Source organism: Callospermophilus lateralis, unplaced genomic scaffold (genome assembly GCF_048772815.1).
Source record: "Callospermophilus lateralis isolate mCalLat2 unplaced genomic scaffold, mCalLat2.hap1 Scaffold_91, whole genome shotgun sequence".
NCBI classification, from domain to species: Eukaryota; Metazoa; Chordata; class Mammalia; order Rodentia; family Sciuridae; genus Callospermophilus; species Callospermophilus lateralis.
In genome coordinates, this window is record NW_027517238.1 from 454,169 (window position 1) to 470,094 (window position 15,926).

The 15,926-nt window shown below is 32.5% G+C and overlaps 1 long non-coding RNA gene across 1 annotated transcript; it reads left to right on the plus strand.

The window, feature by feature from the left end:
• The first annotated feature begins 226 nt into the window (after positions 1-226).
• On the plus strand, positions 227-3,205 carry LOC143641224 (uncharacterized). Its single transcript, XR_013155262.1, has 3 exons — positions 227-309; positions 2,046-2,069; positions 3,122-3,205. It is a non-coding gene; the product is annotated as an uncharacterized LOC143641224 (long non-coding RNA).
• The last annotated feature ends 12,721 nt before the right edge of the window (positions 3,206-15,926 follow it).

The window sequence follows — 15,926 nt, forward strand, 5'->3', positions numbered from 1 at the left end:
ACATACAAAAATATGCAAACTTGTTAGGGTCTGTAAACAAGTCAAGATGGTGCCTGGCATTTTGCCAGAGGGAGTGGTTTGTGAAGTAACGCCAGAGAGCCATTAAGTGTGGAGATTCCTTATTGGTTGACTGCTGTATCTAGTTTATGTTAATTAAGATAAGCTATGTGTAATGTATATATACCCCTCCTGGCCTACAATAAACTGCTGTATCAATTTACAGAAGTTGCTCGTCACCCCCTGGTTATTTTGCTGCAGCCAGACTGTGGCACAAACTGTCACCTGAATTACATGCAGAAAGATCACAAGGTAAACAATTGTGGAATATATTTCAAACGTCAAAAAATGATGAAGGCTGGGCTGGGGATGTGGCTCAAGCAGTAACATGCTTGCCTGGCATGCATGGGGCGCTGGGTTCCATCCTCAGCACTACATAAAAATAAAGATGTTTTGTCCACCAAGAACTGAAAAATAAATTTTAAAAAAATTCTCTCTCTCTCTCTCTTCTTTTCTCTCTCTCTCTCTAAACAATGGTGAAGGCAAACCTCAAATTTTATGTCAGAAAAATTTATAATTAAATAATAGGTAAAAATACATTTCCAAGCAATCAACTGAAGAATTGCTTGCAAGAAAAATCACTTCTTAAATGCTATATAGTATATGATGAAGATTAATTAATTAAATGGAAATTTCACAATATTGAAAGGAAAAAATGATGAGAAAATGCATTCAGATAGGGTATCATGTATATGAAATTTTGAAGCATGAAAGTGTTTTGAATTTAGTATTTTTTTGGAACATTTACATATATAATGAAATGTCTTCCATTGGGACTCTCTTATAAAACCGAAATTACTTGTGCTTCATATGCTCCTTTCAAATTCAGCCTGTAGGTAATTTTACACAAAATTTAAAGTGCACCTGCATTTTGACAGCATCACATCACAGGAGGTTAGGTGTGTAATTTTTCACTTGTTTTGTCATGTTGGCACTCAAAATGGTTTTGGTTTTGGAGGATTTCAAATTTTGAATTTTCAGATCAGGAATACTCAATCTCTTATGTAAAGAATTATCCATTTTTATTCAATAATAAAAAACACAAGAATCACACTAGCAACATTGAATTTATGGGTTGAAGAAAGGATAAACATAAAATAATGAAGAAATTAATAACTGAAATTTATTGGGGGAGTAATGTACATAAAGTTTAAAATTTTGTTAAAATGTTTATAAGATTACAAAAATTACCTACTAATAGAAAAATATACATAATTTTGAAACAAAGGACAAGCAAAAATGCCAAATATATGGGAAGTCAAGACTAGAAAAGAGGGAAAAGCATATAAAAACAGAGAGAAAGAATAAAAAGCAAAATAAATAGAAGAAAATATGACTGTAAAGAATAAAAATGATGAATGAAAGTGTGAAAGTTAATATGCAGGTTGTTGAAAGAAAACAGTTTATAAGGGTCTGGGATTGTGGCTCAGCGTTAGAGGGCTCCCCTAGCACGGGTGGGACCCAGGTTCAATTCTCAGCACCACATAAAAATAAAGGCATTGTGTTGTGTCTATCTACAATATATATATATATATATATATATATATATATATATATATATATATATATATATATATATTCATTCTCTCTCTCTCTTCTCTCTCTCTTAAAAAAAAGAAAACAGTTTATAAGACAATAAGGTTTAGCAGAGACTTTTCTCAGATAATGAACATCAGAGCAGACTTGGAGCTTCAGTGTTTCTCAAATGAAGTAAGATCAGGCTTGGGTTCACTCCAGTTCCTACAGTGGGGCAAGTCAGGTCAGAAGCTAAAAGGAAAGAAAATAGTATAAAGGAGAAAGCAAAGAAAGATTATCAAATTTAACAATGTTTGTTTTAATAGTTTTCCAGCTTTATCACTAATTTTTAAACATTACTAAATATTTCAAATGGTTAAGATAATGAAATAAGAAATATTTCACCATCCAGTCATACTATTTTTGAAATTTTTGTTTTTGTTTTTGTTTTAAATCTGTAATGCTGGGAACAGAATCCAGAGACTCTCACTTGCTAGGTAAGGAATATGCATTTTGTTGTTGTTGCTATTGAGATAAGGTCTTGATATATTTCTTAGGCTGGCCTCAAAATTGTAATCCTCCTGCCTCAGGCTCTCAATTGCAGGTACACATGTCCATTGAATGCCACTTCAGTATGAGATACTAAGTGTTGAAATTGAAAACTGAACTATGAAACAAGGGGCTTGTCCTCATGGAATTATTTTCAGAAGGGATAGAAAAGCAAAACTGAATATTTGGAAAAATTTATATTGTTTTGGTAACAAATTATTTATTTTATTACTTTACTAAACCTATGGTAAAGTAATGCATATATCTGTGTACATCTGTGATATATAGATGTATTGATTCCCATTGCTTAATAATAAAATTAAGACAGACTATAATCTAAGGAATGTACACAGATGTGCATGCACATATGCACAGATATCTTATTAGTGAATAGTTTCAAGATAATCTTAATAAGCTTTTGATAATATCCAACGAAGAATTTAACTCGTATCTTCTGGTGAGCCTTTGTAACTGATATTTTAATATTTCTTTTTGCCATTGTGAAGGTAATCTCTAATAAAATTCTCAAATATGAAATGGATCAACAATCAGGAAATCAATCTTAGCCTGACATGGTGGCTGGTAACTGTAATTCCATTTACTCAGAGGCTGATGCAGAAGGATCACTTGAGCTCACAAATTCAAAGCTAGCCTAGAAAATATATTGAGACTCTGTATCAAAAAAATTAAAATTAAAATTAAACCTTGAACCTGACTTCAGGTAGATTACTCATTATATAAACCAATATGAAACCAAAGTATATTAGTGTTTAAATTCAAATGACTACCAAATTGGGTTATCACTTCTGTTTAATTCATGAAATATTTGAAAGATTCATTGATTGAAATGTTGATGATACCATCCATCCAATACATTAACTAGAAATATGACCAAATGTTTTTCTTAGAGCCTACCATTGAGAAAAATCACAACTACCATTTGATATCATGAAACTTCAATGTGAGTCTATTTTTATAGGATGTCTATAAATTTCCACAGGAGAATTGAATCACATAGTTCTTCTTGACTTAGACATGAAAATGAGATGGATCTAAAGTTCTCATGTTTGGAGCTTCACCGAATCTGGATGATGAAAAATCAGCAATTGTTGTATGATGATCTGTGGAGAGCATTCTTACTTCATAATCCTGCTATTCTTGCTCATCCCTGATTGACTTCTGGGACTAGTTAAGAATTTGCCTTGGCAGACCTGAGAGCACATTAGAGTTATACTAACATGAATCCTTGTTTGCACCAAGCATTCAATATCTCTATCTTGATATTTTTAGTAGATCACAACATTTGGCAGGCTATTTCAGGAATTACTGTGCATCAAATAGATATGGATGCTCTGGGTCCTTAAATCTCTGAAACTCTAAACTAACAAATCAGATGGGTAATAGTGTTTTAGTAGACTGCAAAAAGAAAGAAAGAAGGAAACTTGCCCTAATGTAAAGAAAAATATTGCTTGCTCTCTTTCCATGGATGGATTTGGATAATTGGAGAGGTGAATAACCATTAACTAAAGAGGAATCCCCTCAGGAAGCATTCTAAGGTGCCTTACGAGATAGAGCAGCTGAAGAAAAAAGACTGAAAGTAATTGACTTAGCTCTTCAGAAACTGATAAAAATGTAAGTCCATCTGTCATTGTGTGGGCAGATAAGTTGCTGGAAAGTTGGATACATTGTAAATAACTGGAGGCCAGCTATTTTGTTCTCAGATGCATTAGATATCTTGGGAAAAGATTATTAAATGATGAACAATTGCTACTCAAAATTTCTAGCTGTTTGCAATATACAGTTGCCTAAAGTAAAGTGTCCACTATTATTCTAAAAATAGATAAAATATGAATCTAAAGAAAATACCACCTATGAAATAATTAATTTTGTGGTTGCAGGGGAAATATTTAAACAAATATGGGAGCCATCTGTGTTTTTGAATACACATGTAGTTAAATTCCTAGGAACTTCTTGACCTCTGTCTGTATTAATTTAATTCACTGGAAATTTAGAATGTGTGGGCAACTTGTCTGCCCACACAACAACAGATGGACTTATATTTTCATCACTTTCTGAAGAGCTAAGTCAAATGTTTTCAGTCCTTGTCCTTAAGCTGCTCTATCTCTTAAAGAGCCTTAGAATGTTTCCTGCAGGGATTCCTCTTTAGTTAAGTAATATTCACCTCTCCAATCATCCAACCCAGTTTTACTGAATCTGAATATTAATAAGATTCCCACATAATACTGTTAAAAAATGAAGAAGCAGTGTTCCCTATGGTCTTAGGAACAAATTGTCTGTTATTTCTCCAATAAAACTTTTTAGTGACTTCCTTGAACTTTCAAAATAAGCTGCAATTTATGGAATATAACTGAACTAAAATTCATTTCATTTTATTTTGTAACCACCACTGACTAAGGTAAGAAAGTTTATTTTGACAAATGAATTAAGAAGAACTGTTTTAGCTTTAAATTTTTATTTTTACAACAATCCTTAATCCAGAACTTCACGTGATTCTTTATTTCAACCCACATATCCAATGTACTAATAATAATCTGAGAAAATTCAGCATGATTTATGGTGAGAATTCTCAGAAAACTAAGAAAGGAAGCCAAAATCAAAATTAACCGAAAGGCAGAAACGACAGCAACAGTAAAAAAAGAAAAAGAAAAGGAGAGAGGACAACTGTGAATGAGGTTCAATTTTTCTTTTTATAGAGGACAAATAAGAGGTGTTCTTGGGACTATACACCAATAAATGCACTGTGAGGCACATTTCTTAATCTGCTGAGGCTGGGGACTTCACTTGGTGAAAGTGAAAGTTTGTTTCTGGGTGAAACAAAATCACAACAAATTATATGTTTAATAAAGACTGATGGGAATGTAAAAAATCTTGCAAGTCAAATATTTATTAATACATTTATTAATTCATTAAGAATTGAAACAAAGAGATGCTCTTTGGGTTTCAATTCTTCCATCCCTAAAATTTATATGTTCAAGTTCTAACCCTCAGTTACTGTGAAAATGACCCCATAGAAAATCCATAGATGTGAACCAGTGAAGATGAGTTTGTTTGGTGGGATTTAATGCAATGCTGTCATTGCCCTATAGTAGGATTGGGAGAGCTGAAATATGTAGATGAGAATGCCATGTGCAGTCAGAAACTCAAGGCCATGGGCAGGAGCTGAGGTTCAAGGGATACATGCACAGACCAGCAAATCAAAGGAAAATGAGAGTCAATGACAGTAATAGAAGGTAAAAGAAACTGGTGCAAAAGTTAGTGGAAGAAAGGAAGGCCAGGGAAGAAGGGAGGGAGAGAGGGAGGAATGACAGGCTTGGCTACAACCATTATCTGAACTTTAGCATAATATGAAAATACAGGAATATAATATATATTATGATGTATAATATATAAGTACATATTCACATATAAAAATTCAGATGTTAGAAATCATCTATTTATTATTAGCATGCATATACATGTCTATACAGTAAAACATCCTATCTGGAATAGAAGAAAATTAGAACCATGTAGATTTACTTGGAACTATATTAAACAATACTTGAGACCAAAATATTTCCATGGATAATATTTTTAAAATGCCCTGTAATAAATCATGGAACAATTTACATGAGTCTAAGCTTCAGAACTGTGAACAATAAGTTTGTATTATTCTAAGTGATCCCATTTTTGGTACCTGGTTAGAGAAGTCAAAGGAAACTAATATAGGGTGGTAAAGTTGGTTCCAAGAGCATTTGAAGGACTGGTAATATATGCATTTATTTTCTCAATGTTGTGTTAGGGTAAAGTGAGATTTTAAACTAGGTTATTTCCTATAAAGAAGCAAAGCTTTAATTCTGAGATTACATTTTTTTTTAAATTTTAAGTAATATGCACTGAATCACATATTTTACAGGCATAATTATTTATGTGTATATTCCTATAAAACTGCCACTCCAAAAAGTTATCTCATGACCCTGCTTTTGATGTCCAAAACAATACTAACCCTGTACAAATCTGGCTTTTTTACTAGTATAAAAGAGTTTGTGTTTTCTGTGATTATATGTAAACAGAATTATAGAGTAGAAAGTTTGTTTGTCTTATTTCCTTAACCACATTTTCAAGATTCAAGAACACTTTTGTATATTTAAATCACGCATTTTTTATTATGCTAATATTATTACTGTTAATAGACATACCGTTTTATTATTGTTTCTATCATCATCATCATCATCATCATCATCATCATCATTTATTCATTTACCTATAGTCCAGTTTTTTCATTTGAAAGAAATTTTACGGGCTGGGGATGTGGCTCAAACAGTAGTGTGCTCGCCTGTCATGCATGCTGCCCGGGTTCAATCCTCAGCACCACATACAAACAAAGATGTTGTGTCTGCCGAAAACTAAAAAATAAACATTAAAAAAAATTCTCTCTCTCTCTCTAAATATATATTTTAAAAAAAGAAAAAAAGAAATTTTAGTTTCCAGGTGATATTAAATGTGTGAAATATTTTTGGATATGAGAATTCATTGCAAAGGAGAAAGTTACTGCTATTGCCAACTAGGGGCTGCAAGCTACACACAGGACAGTTCACCTCAACAAAAAATGAGCCCACACCAATGTTGATACAGCCAGTGTTGAAAAACCTTCTCTTTATGGACAGTCAAATGACTTTCAGCTTTTGACCATTATCAATGAAGGTAGTTGCACAAGATTATTTAAAAATAAATATGCGGGTTTTTTTCCTTTGTGAAGTAAGTCTTATTTTTTAAAAAAATTTATTATTGGTTGTTCAAAAAATTACATAGTTCTTGACATATCATATTTCATACATTTGATTCAAGTGGGTTATGAACTCCCATTTTTACCCCATATACAGATTGCAGAATCACATTGGTTACAAATCCACTGTTTTCCATAATGCCATACTAGTGTCTGTTGTATTCTGTTGCCTTTCCTATCATCTACTATCCCTCCTCCCCTCCCCTCCCCTCCCATCTTCTCTCTCTACCCCATCTACTGTAATTCATTTCTCCCCCTTGTTTTTTTCCCCTTTCCCTTAACTTCCTCTTATATGTAGTTTTGTATAACAATGAGGGTCTTCTTACATTTCCATGCAATTTCCTTTCTCTCTCCCTTTCCCTCCTACCTCTCGTCCCTGTTTAATGTTAATCTTCTTCTCATGCTCTTCCTACCTGCTCTGTTCTTAGTTGTTCTCCTTATATCAAAGAAGACATTTGGCATTTGTTTTTCAGGGATTGGCTAGCTTCACTTAGCATAATCTGCTCTAATGCCATCCATTCCCCTGCAAATTCCATGATTTTTGTCATTTGTTAGAGCAGAGTAATACTCCATTGTGTATAAATGCCACATTTTTTTTTATCCATTCATCTATTGAAGGGCATCTGGGTTGGTTCCACAGTCTAGCTATTGTGAATTTTGCTGCTATGAACATTAATGTAACAGAATCCCTATAGTACGCTCTTTTAAGGTCTTTAGGGAATAGTCCGAGAAGGGGAATAGCAGGGTCAAATGGTGGTTCCATTCCAAGCTTTCCAAGGAATCTTCATACTGCTTTCCAAATTGGCTGCACCAATTTGCAGTCTCACCAGCAATGTACAAGTGTACCCTTTTCCCCACATCCTCATCAGAACTTGTTGTTGTTTGACTTCATAATGGCTGCCAATCTTACTGGAGTGAGATGGTATCTTAGGGTGGTATTGATTTGCATTTCTCTGACTGCTAGACATGGTGAGCATTTTTTCATGTATTTGTTGATTTATTGTATGCCCTCCTCTGAGAAGTGTCTGTTCAGGTTCTCGGTCCATTTGTTAATTGGGTTATTTGTTTTCTTATTGTTTAATTTTTTGAGTTCTTTGTATACTCTGGATATTAGGGCTCTATCTGAAGTGTGAGGAGTAAAAATTTGTTCCCAGGATGTAGGCTCCCTATTTACCTCTCTTATTGTTTATCTTGCTGAGAAAAAACTTTTTAGAATGAGTAAATCCCATTTGTTGATTCTTGTTATTAACTCTTGTGCTGTGGGTGTCCTATTAAGGAATTTGGAGCCTGACCCCACAATATGTAGATTGGAACCAACTTTTTCTTCTATCAGACACAGAGTCTCTGATTTGATATCAAGCTCCTTGATCCATTTTGAGTTAAGTTTTGTGCATGGCAAGAGAAAGGGATTCTGTTTCATTTTGTTGCGTATGTATTTCCAGTTTTCCCAGCACCATGTGTTGAAGATGCTATCCTTCCTCCATTGCATGCTTTTAGCACCTTTATCAAATATAAGATAGTTGTAATTTTGGGGATTGCTCTCTGTGTCTTCTATTCTGTACCATTGGCCCACCCACCTGTTTTGGTACCAGTACCATGCTGTTTTTGTTACTATTGCTCTGTAGTATAGTTTGAAGTCTGATATCGCTATACCGTCTGATTCACACTTCCTGCTTAGAATGGTTTTTGCTATTCTGGGTCTTTTATTTTTCCATATGAATTTCAGAATTTCTTTATCTATTTCAACAAGAAATGCCATTGGGATTTTGATTGGCATTGCATTAAATCTATAGAGAACTTTTGGTAATATCGTCATTTTGATGATGTTAGTTTTGCCTATCCATGAACAGGGTATATTTTTCCATCTTCTAAGATCTTCTTCTATTTCTCTCTTTAGGGTTCTGTAGTTTTCATTGTATAAGTCTTTCACCTCTTTTGTTAGGTTGATTCCCAAGAATTTTATTTTTTTTGAGGATATTGTGAATGGGGTGGTTGTCCTTATTTCCATTTCAGAAGATTTGTTGCTGAAATACAGGAATGCCTTTGATTTATGCGTGTTGATTTTATATCCTGCCACTTTGCTAAATTCATTTATTAGCTCTAGTAGTTTCTTTTTAGACCCTTTTGGGTCTGCTAGGTATAGAATTATGTCGGCCGCAAATAGTGATAATTTAAGTTCTTCTTTTCCTATTTTTATGCCTTTAATTTCTTTCATCTGTCTAAATGCTCTGGCCAGTGTTTCGTGAACTATGTTTAACAGAAGTGGTGAGAGAGGGCATCCCTGTCTTGTTCCAGATTTTAGAGGGAATGCCTTCAATTTTTCTCCATTCAGAATGATGCTAGCCTGAGGCTTAGTATAGATAGCTTTTACAATATTGAGGTATTTTCCTGTTATCCTTAGTTTTTCTAGAGTTTTGAACATAAAGGTATGCTGTACTTTGTCGAATGTTTTTTCTGTATCTATCAAGATGATCATATGGTTCTTATATTTAAGTCTATTGATGTGGTGAATAACATTTATTGATTTCTATATATTGAACCAGCCTTGCATCCCAGGGATGAATCCTACTTGATCATGATGCACGATCTTTTTGATATGTTTCTGTATCCGATTTGCCAGAATTTTATTGAGTATTTTTGCATCTATGTTCATTAGAGATATTGGTCTGTAGTTTTCTTTCTTTGAAGTGCCTTTGTCTGGTTTAGGAATCAGGGTGATGTTGGCCTCATAGAATGAATTTGGAAGTTCTCCCTCTTTATCTATTTCCTGAAATAACTTGAAAAGTATTGGTATTAGTTCTTCTTTAAAGGTTTTGTAGAACTCTGCTGTATACCCATCCGGTTCTGGGCTTTTCTTAGTTGGTAGTCTTTTGATGGCTTCTTCTATTTCCTCAATTGATATTGGTCTGTTTAGGTTCTGTATAACCTCCTGACTCAACCTGGGCAGATCATATGACTTAAGAAATTTAAAGATGCCTTTACTATCTTCTATTTTATTGGAGTATAAGGATTCAAAATAATTTCTAATTATTTCTGTAGTGCCTGTTGTGATATTGCCTTTTTCATCCCATATGCTAATAATTTGAGTTCTCTCTCTTCTTCTCTTTGTTAGCATGGTTAAGGGTCTGTCAATCTTTTTTATTTTTTTCAAAGAAACAACTTTTAGATTTGTAAATTTTTTCTATTGTTTCTTTTGTTTCAATTTCATTGATTTCAGCTCTGATTTTAATTATTTCTTGCCTTCTGCTACTTTTGCTGTTGTTTTGCTCTTCTTTTTCTAGAGTTTTGAGATGAAGTGTGAGATAATTTATTTGTTGTTGTTTTTTTCTTTTTTTAAGGAATGAACTCCAAGCAATGAATTGTCCTCTTAGAACTGCTTTCATTGTGTCCCATAGATTCCAATATGTTGTGTCTGTTTTCATTTACCTCTAAGAAGTTTTTAATTTCCTCCTTGATGCTTCTGTAACCCATTGATCATTCAGTAACCTATTGTTCATTCTCCAAGTGATGCAGGATTTTTCCTTCCTTCTTTTATCATTGATTTCCAGTTTCATTCCATTATGATCAGATAGGATGCATGGTATTATCTCTATTCCTTTATAATTTCTAAGACTTGCCCTGTGACATGTTATATGATCTATTTTTGAGAAGGATCCATGTGCTGCTGAGAAAAAAAGTGTAACTGCTTGATGTTGGGTGGTATATTCTATATATGTCAATTACGTCTAGGTTATTAATTGTATTATTTAGTTCTATAGTTTCTTTATTCAACTTTTCTTTGGAAGATCTGTCCAGTGGTGAGAGAGGTGTGTTGAAGTCTCCCATAATTATTGTATGGTGGTCTATTTGACTCTTGGACTTGAGAAGAGTTTGTTTGATGAACATAGCTACACCATTGTTATGTCCCGTTGGTGTATGGTTCCCTTGAGCAGTATGTAGTGTCCTTCTTTATCCTTTTTGATTAACTTTGGCTTGAAGTCTATTTTATTTGATATGAGTATGGATACTCCTGCTGGTTTCTGAGGTCCATATGAGTGATATGATTTTTCCCAACCTTTAACCTTCAGTCTATGTTTGTCTTTTCGTATCAAATGCATCTCCTGTAGGCAGCATATTGTTGGACCTTTTTTTTTTTATCCATTCTACTAGCCTGTGTCTCTTGATTGGTGAGTTTAAGCCATTAACATTTAGGGTTACTGTTGAGATATGGTTTGTTCTTCCAGCCATATTTGTTTATTTTTGTTACTTAACATGATTTGTTTTTCCTCTTTGATTATTTTTTCCCTTAACTACCTCCCGCTGTTGGTTTTCATTGTTATTTTCCATTTCCTCTTCCTGTAATGTTTTGCTGAGGATGTTTGGAAGAGCTGGTTTTCTAGCTGCAAATTCTTTTAATTTTTGTTTATCCTGGAAGGTTTTAATTTCATCTTCCATTCTGAAGCTTAATTTCACTGGATACACAATTCTTGGTTGGAACCCATTTTCTTTCAGTGTTTGAAATACGTTGTTCCAGGATCTTCTAGCTTTCAGAGTCTGTGTTGAAAGATTAGCTGTTATCCTGATTCGTTTACCCCTAATTGTAATCTGCTTCCTCTCTCTTGTAGCTTTTAAAATTCTCTCCTTATTCTGTATGTTGGGCATCTGTATTATAATGTGTCTAGGTGTGGATCCCTTATGATTTTGCACATTTGGCATCCTGTAGGCTTTTAGGATTTGGGATTCTGTTTCATTCTTGAAGTCTTGAACAGATTGCCCATTCCTTTGGTTTAGACCTCTATACCTTCCTGTATCCCAATAACTCTTAAGTTTGATCTCTTTATGTTATCCCATATTTCTTGGATGTTCTGCTTATGGTTTCTTAACAGTCTTGCTGAGCTGTCTATGTTCCTTTCAAGTTGAAATATTTTGTCTTCAATGTCTGATGTTCTATCTTCTAAGTGTTCTACTCTGCTGGTAGTACTCTCATTTGAGTTTTCAATTTGGTTAATTGTTTCCTGCATTTCTAGGATTTCTGTTTGTTTTTTATAACTTCTATCTCCATGTATAGTTGACCTTTTGCTTCTTGGATTTGTTTATGTAATTCATTGTCAAAGTGATCATTCATTGTCTGATTTTGCTGTCTAATGTCTTCCTTGAGACTCCAGATAGTCTGAAGCATGTATATCCTGAATTCTTTATCTGACATTCCAGGTGCTGCAGATATTACTTCTTCTAAAGTTGAGTTGATCTGCATTGCTTTTGGTCCTTTTTTTCCTTGTCTTTTCATTTTGCTCATGTTTTTTTCTGCTTTGTGAAACTGTTGTGTTATTGATTTTCCCCCTATATATTTATATTTCTCTTGTATAGTTGCAAAGTCTCCCTTTTTTGGAGAAAGACAATATTAACAGTTCTCAATATCAATAGTACATCATCTAAGCACACGTTTTCCTTATTACTACATTTATAGCTAGACTCTATGTCTACAAGTGTTGGTTTTGATTATCGTTTACAAATATAGTCATTAATTTTATGAAAGGCATACCGTTTCTGGTAGCTTGAAGAAAAGTGAATTTCAGGTGTAGGATGTTATGTTTATGGGGAAAGGAGTGAGGGTATGGGGTTAATCTAACTTAGTAATTTCAGAAAGCTCTAACCAGTAGATGGGTAATTTATGAAAGAATGTAAACATGCATTTACATATGTAAATATGTAAAAGAATGTAATGTACATATTAAAATATGTAAATATGTAAAAGAATGTAAATATGCATTTACATAATGTAAATATGCATTTGTTTGTTGTTGTTTTTTTTCTTTTCCCAGGTAAAAGCTTAGTTGTGAAATTGGTCAGTCATAGTTAGATTTACTATTCTGAAATAATTGTAGTGTTTATATCCCTATCATCAGCATATGGAAGGTATAATTCTGGTTTTATGATAATTCTACCAAATATTTATCATATCATCTTTAAAAAATAACTTTTCTAGTAGATGTATACAATTTTCTTATTTTACTTTATTTTCATTACTAAAGATCTCATGCTTTAAGATAATAAGAAAATACTGTTTTATAATATACAAGTGTCAACGTTTTTAGCTGTATCCTAACAGGCTAAAAATCAGTAATAGTGCATTGATTTGTAAGTAAATTATGAAAATTACTTTTTGAAAACTTGATAAACCCAGGATAAAAAAGAAAAACTATTATTTATTTATTTTTGCAGTGCTGGGGATTACACCCAAGTCTTCATGCATGTTGGGTAAATGCCATAACACTGTGGTACACTCTCAATTTTAAAAATTAATTTTTAAAATAAAATGACACCGCCAATAATTTGGAATCAAATTATTTACACAAAATGAATAACAGGAAAGTTTGTTAATTCTAGTTTACACAGCTATTCGTTTTTATGTACTTTATTCTATTTTTTGATATTTTTTATGTTGCTGCAGAAATAGTAATAATATGTACCTTGCAAATCTACTGGTATAACATAAGTTGGTAATAACAAATTAAGAACCATATGTTTTGTGGATCATATATCAAATTAAACAATTACAATATGTTAGATTTGAAGAGAGCAAATTATGTATTTTTACATAGAATATTATTCTTACATATTTTAAGTATTTTAAAATATACAAATTCATGATCTGAATTTTCTTGTTATTTTGTTATCAAACAATGACAAAATAATAATGTATAAAGTGATATTCTTCATAAAACTTACAACTTGTCTTATGAAAATGCATGATTTTACCTTCAAGTAATCTTAAATTTTGAAAACTTTGTCTAATATAGAATTATCCTTATACAGGCATTTTTGCTATATGAAATAACATTTTAATGTGTGTGTGTGTGTGTGTGTGTGTGTGTGTGTGTGATGTGTCTGTGAATATAAGACCATGATAAGTAGTAATTTATTAAATATACATATTATACCTCTAAAAATAATACACTTTTTAGCTATGAAGATACAGAACTAAAAAACTTAATGCCAAAACATACAAACAAACCAATAACAAAAAAAAAAAAAAAAATTAACCAATCAATAAATTGGTAAAACAAACAAACAAACAAACAAACAAAACCTAAACAGTTCAAAAGAAGGAATACAAATGGCCAACAAAAACATGAAAAATGTTTAACATCTCTAGCAATAAAGAAAATGCAAATAAAAACTACATAAGATTCCATCTTACTCCAGTGAGAATAGCAATGATCAAGAAGACAATGCTTTGAAGAATGTAGGGGAAAAGGTACACTTGTACATTAATGGTGGGACTGAAGATTAGAGCAACCACTGGAAAGCCATATGGAGATTCCTCCCCAAATTAGCAATGGAACCAACATATTGACCAAGCTATCCCACTCTTGTATTTTCCAAAAATATCTAAAATCAACATATTACAATAATACAGACACTCAATGTTTATAGCCGCACCATTCATAATATCTGAATTAAAGGATCAACCAAGTGACCATCAATAAATAAATGAATTAACAACTGTAGTATATACACACATACAGTTCTACTCAACCATAAGAAGAAAGAAACTATGGCATTTGCTGGTAAGTGGATAGAAATTAAGAACATCATGTTTAATGAAATAAGCCAAACTCAGAAACTCAAAGGTTGAATATTTTTTCTCATAAGCAGAAGCTAGAATAAATTAAAGGAAAGGTGGAAAATAGGATAGGATATCATAAACATGAAGGGAAGAGCAGTAATGTAGAATAAGGGAAGGGAAAGAGGGTGTTAGAAACTAGAATCAAATTCCATGCTTGTATAGTTTGTTGGAATAAACAATTATTACATATAAAGTTTGATTTAAAAAAAAATAAAGATGTTCCTTTCTCAGTGAATGGGTAATAGAGGCTGGAGCATTGGAATGAATTCTGCTTCCCATTACATTCATTGTGTTTTGCACATGAGTAGATCACAGACATTTTAGTATCTGTAATTATGCCATATGTAATAATCTGTCCACTTATCTGCCACCATATTGATTTACTTAAAATTTGTCTGTCAACTTATATTGTTTACCCAAAATAAATTAAGCTCTAGAATACTTTCATCATTATTCCTCTCATGCCAAGAATCTGTTTTTATCTCAGCATTCATTTATCATTTTCATATATGCCTTGACATAAATTGTCTCTGGCATTCTATTACACAGATATGCCACCCATTAGTACAATGTATATTAAATGCACAAGGAATGTTTTTTTTTTCATTCTGACAAAAACAATAAAAACCAATGCCCACAGATGTATTCTAATAGAAGCTTAGAAAAATATCACAGACTCATGAAATATTTTGATATTGAGTTAAAAATAATAACACTTCTCCATTTATTCTGTGGGAAAAATTTTCATTTTTGCCCAATAAATCTTAATGCATATTGCCAACTCTTTATCAGAAACATTATACAATACTGCCTGTTATCTTTTTTCCAGGCAATTACCATCATTGTATACCTTCATATTTTTAATAATTTCTATTTTGAAAAATAATATTGCAACTTAATAACTTTTTCCCATTTTCAAAGAGACTGTAGCTTTCTTCAATTTTTTTAAATTATGTTTTGTCTTTCTGTGCTACATGTGTTCATTTCTTAGGCTATTTTCCCACCAGCGAGTTTTGTACTTTGCAGCTAATTTTAATCTTTTATTTACTTATCATGAAAATACAGATGATTGCATAAATGTTTGAGGTTCAATGCCTTATAAAAATACTATGCTCCCTCAGATTGAGGTGATTCTCCTGTCCAGTACCCTTATAATTTCTATCCCTCCCTGCCAAAGTAACACAATCCTAACTTCTACACTTGTAGAATCAAATAACATGAAGCATTTTGTGCATTATTCTCTTTCTTAATACTGTTTGTGAGATTGTTGGTTGTGCTGTGTGTAATTAAAGTGATTAATTTTTATTGCAGTATAGAATTTTATTATGTTTATATGACACAATTTATTTACTCATTCTACTCTTGATAAAGTAATTTAGTTTTAGATTTTTTCTCCTAAAACTTTTCTGATAG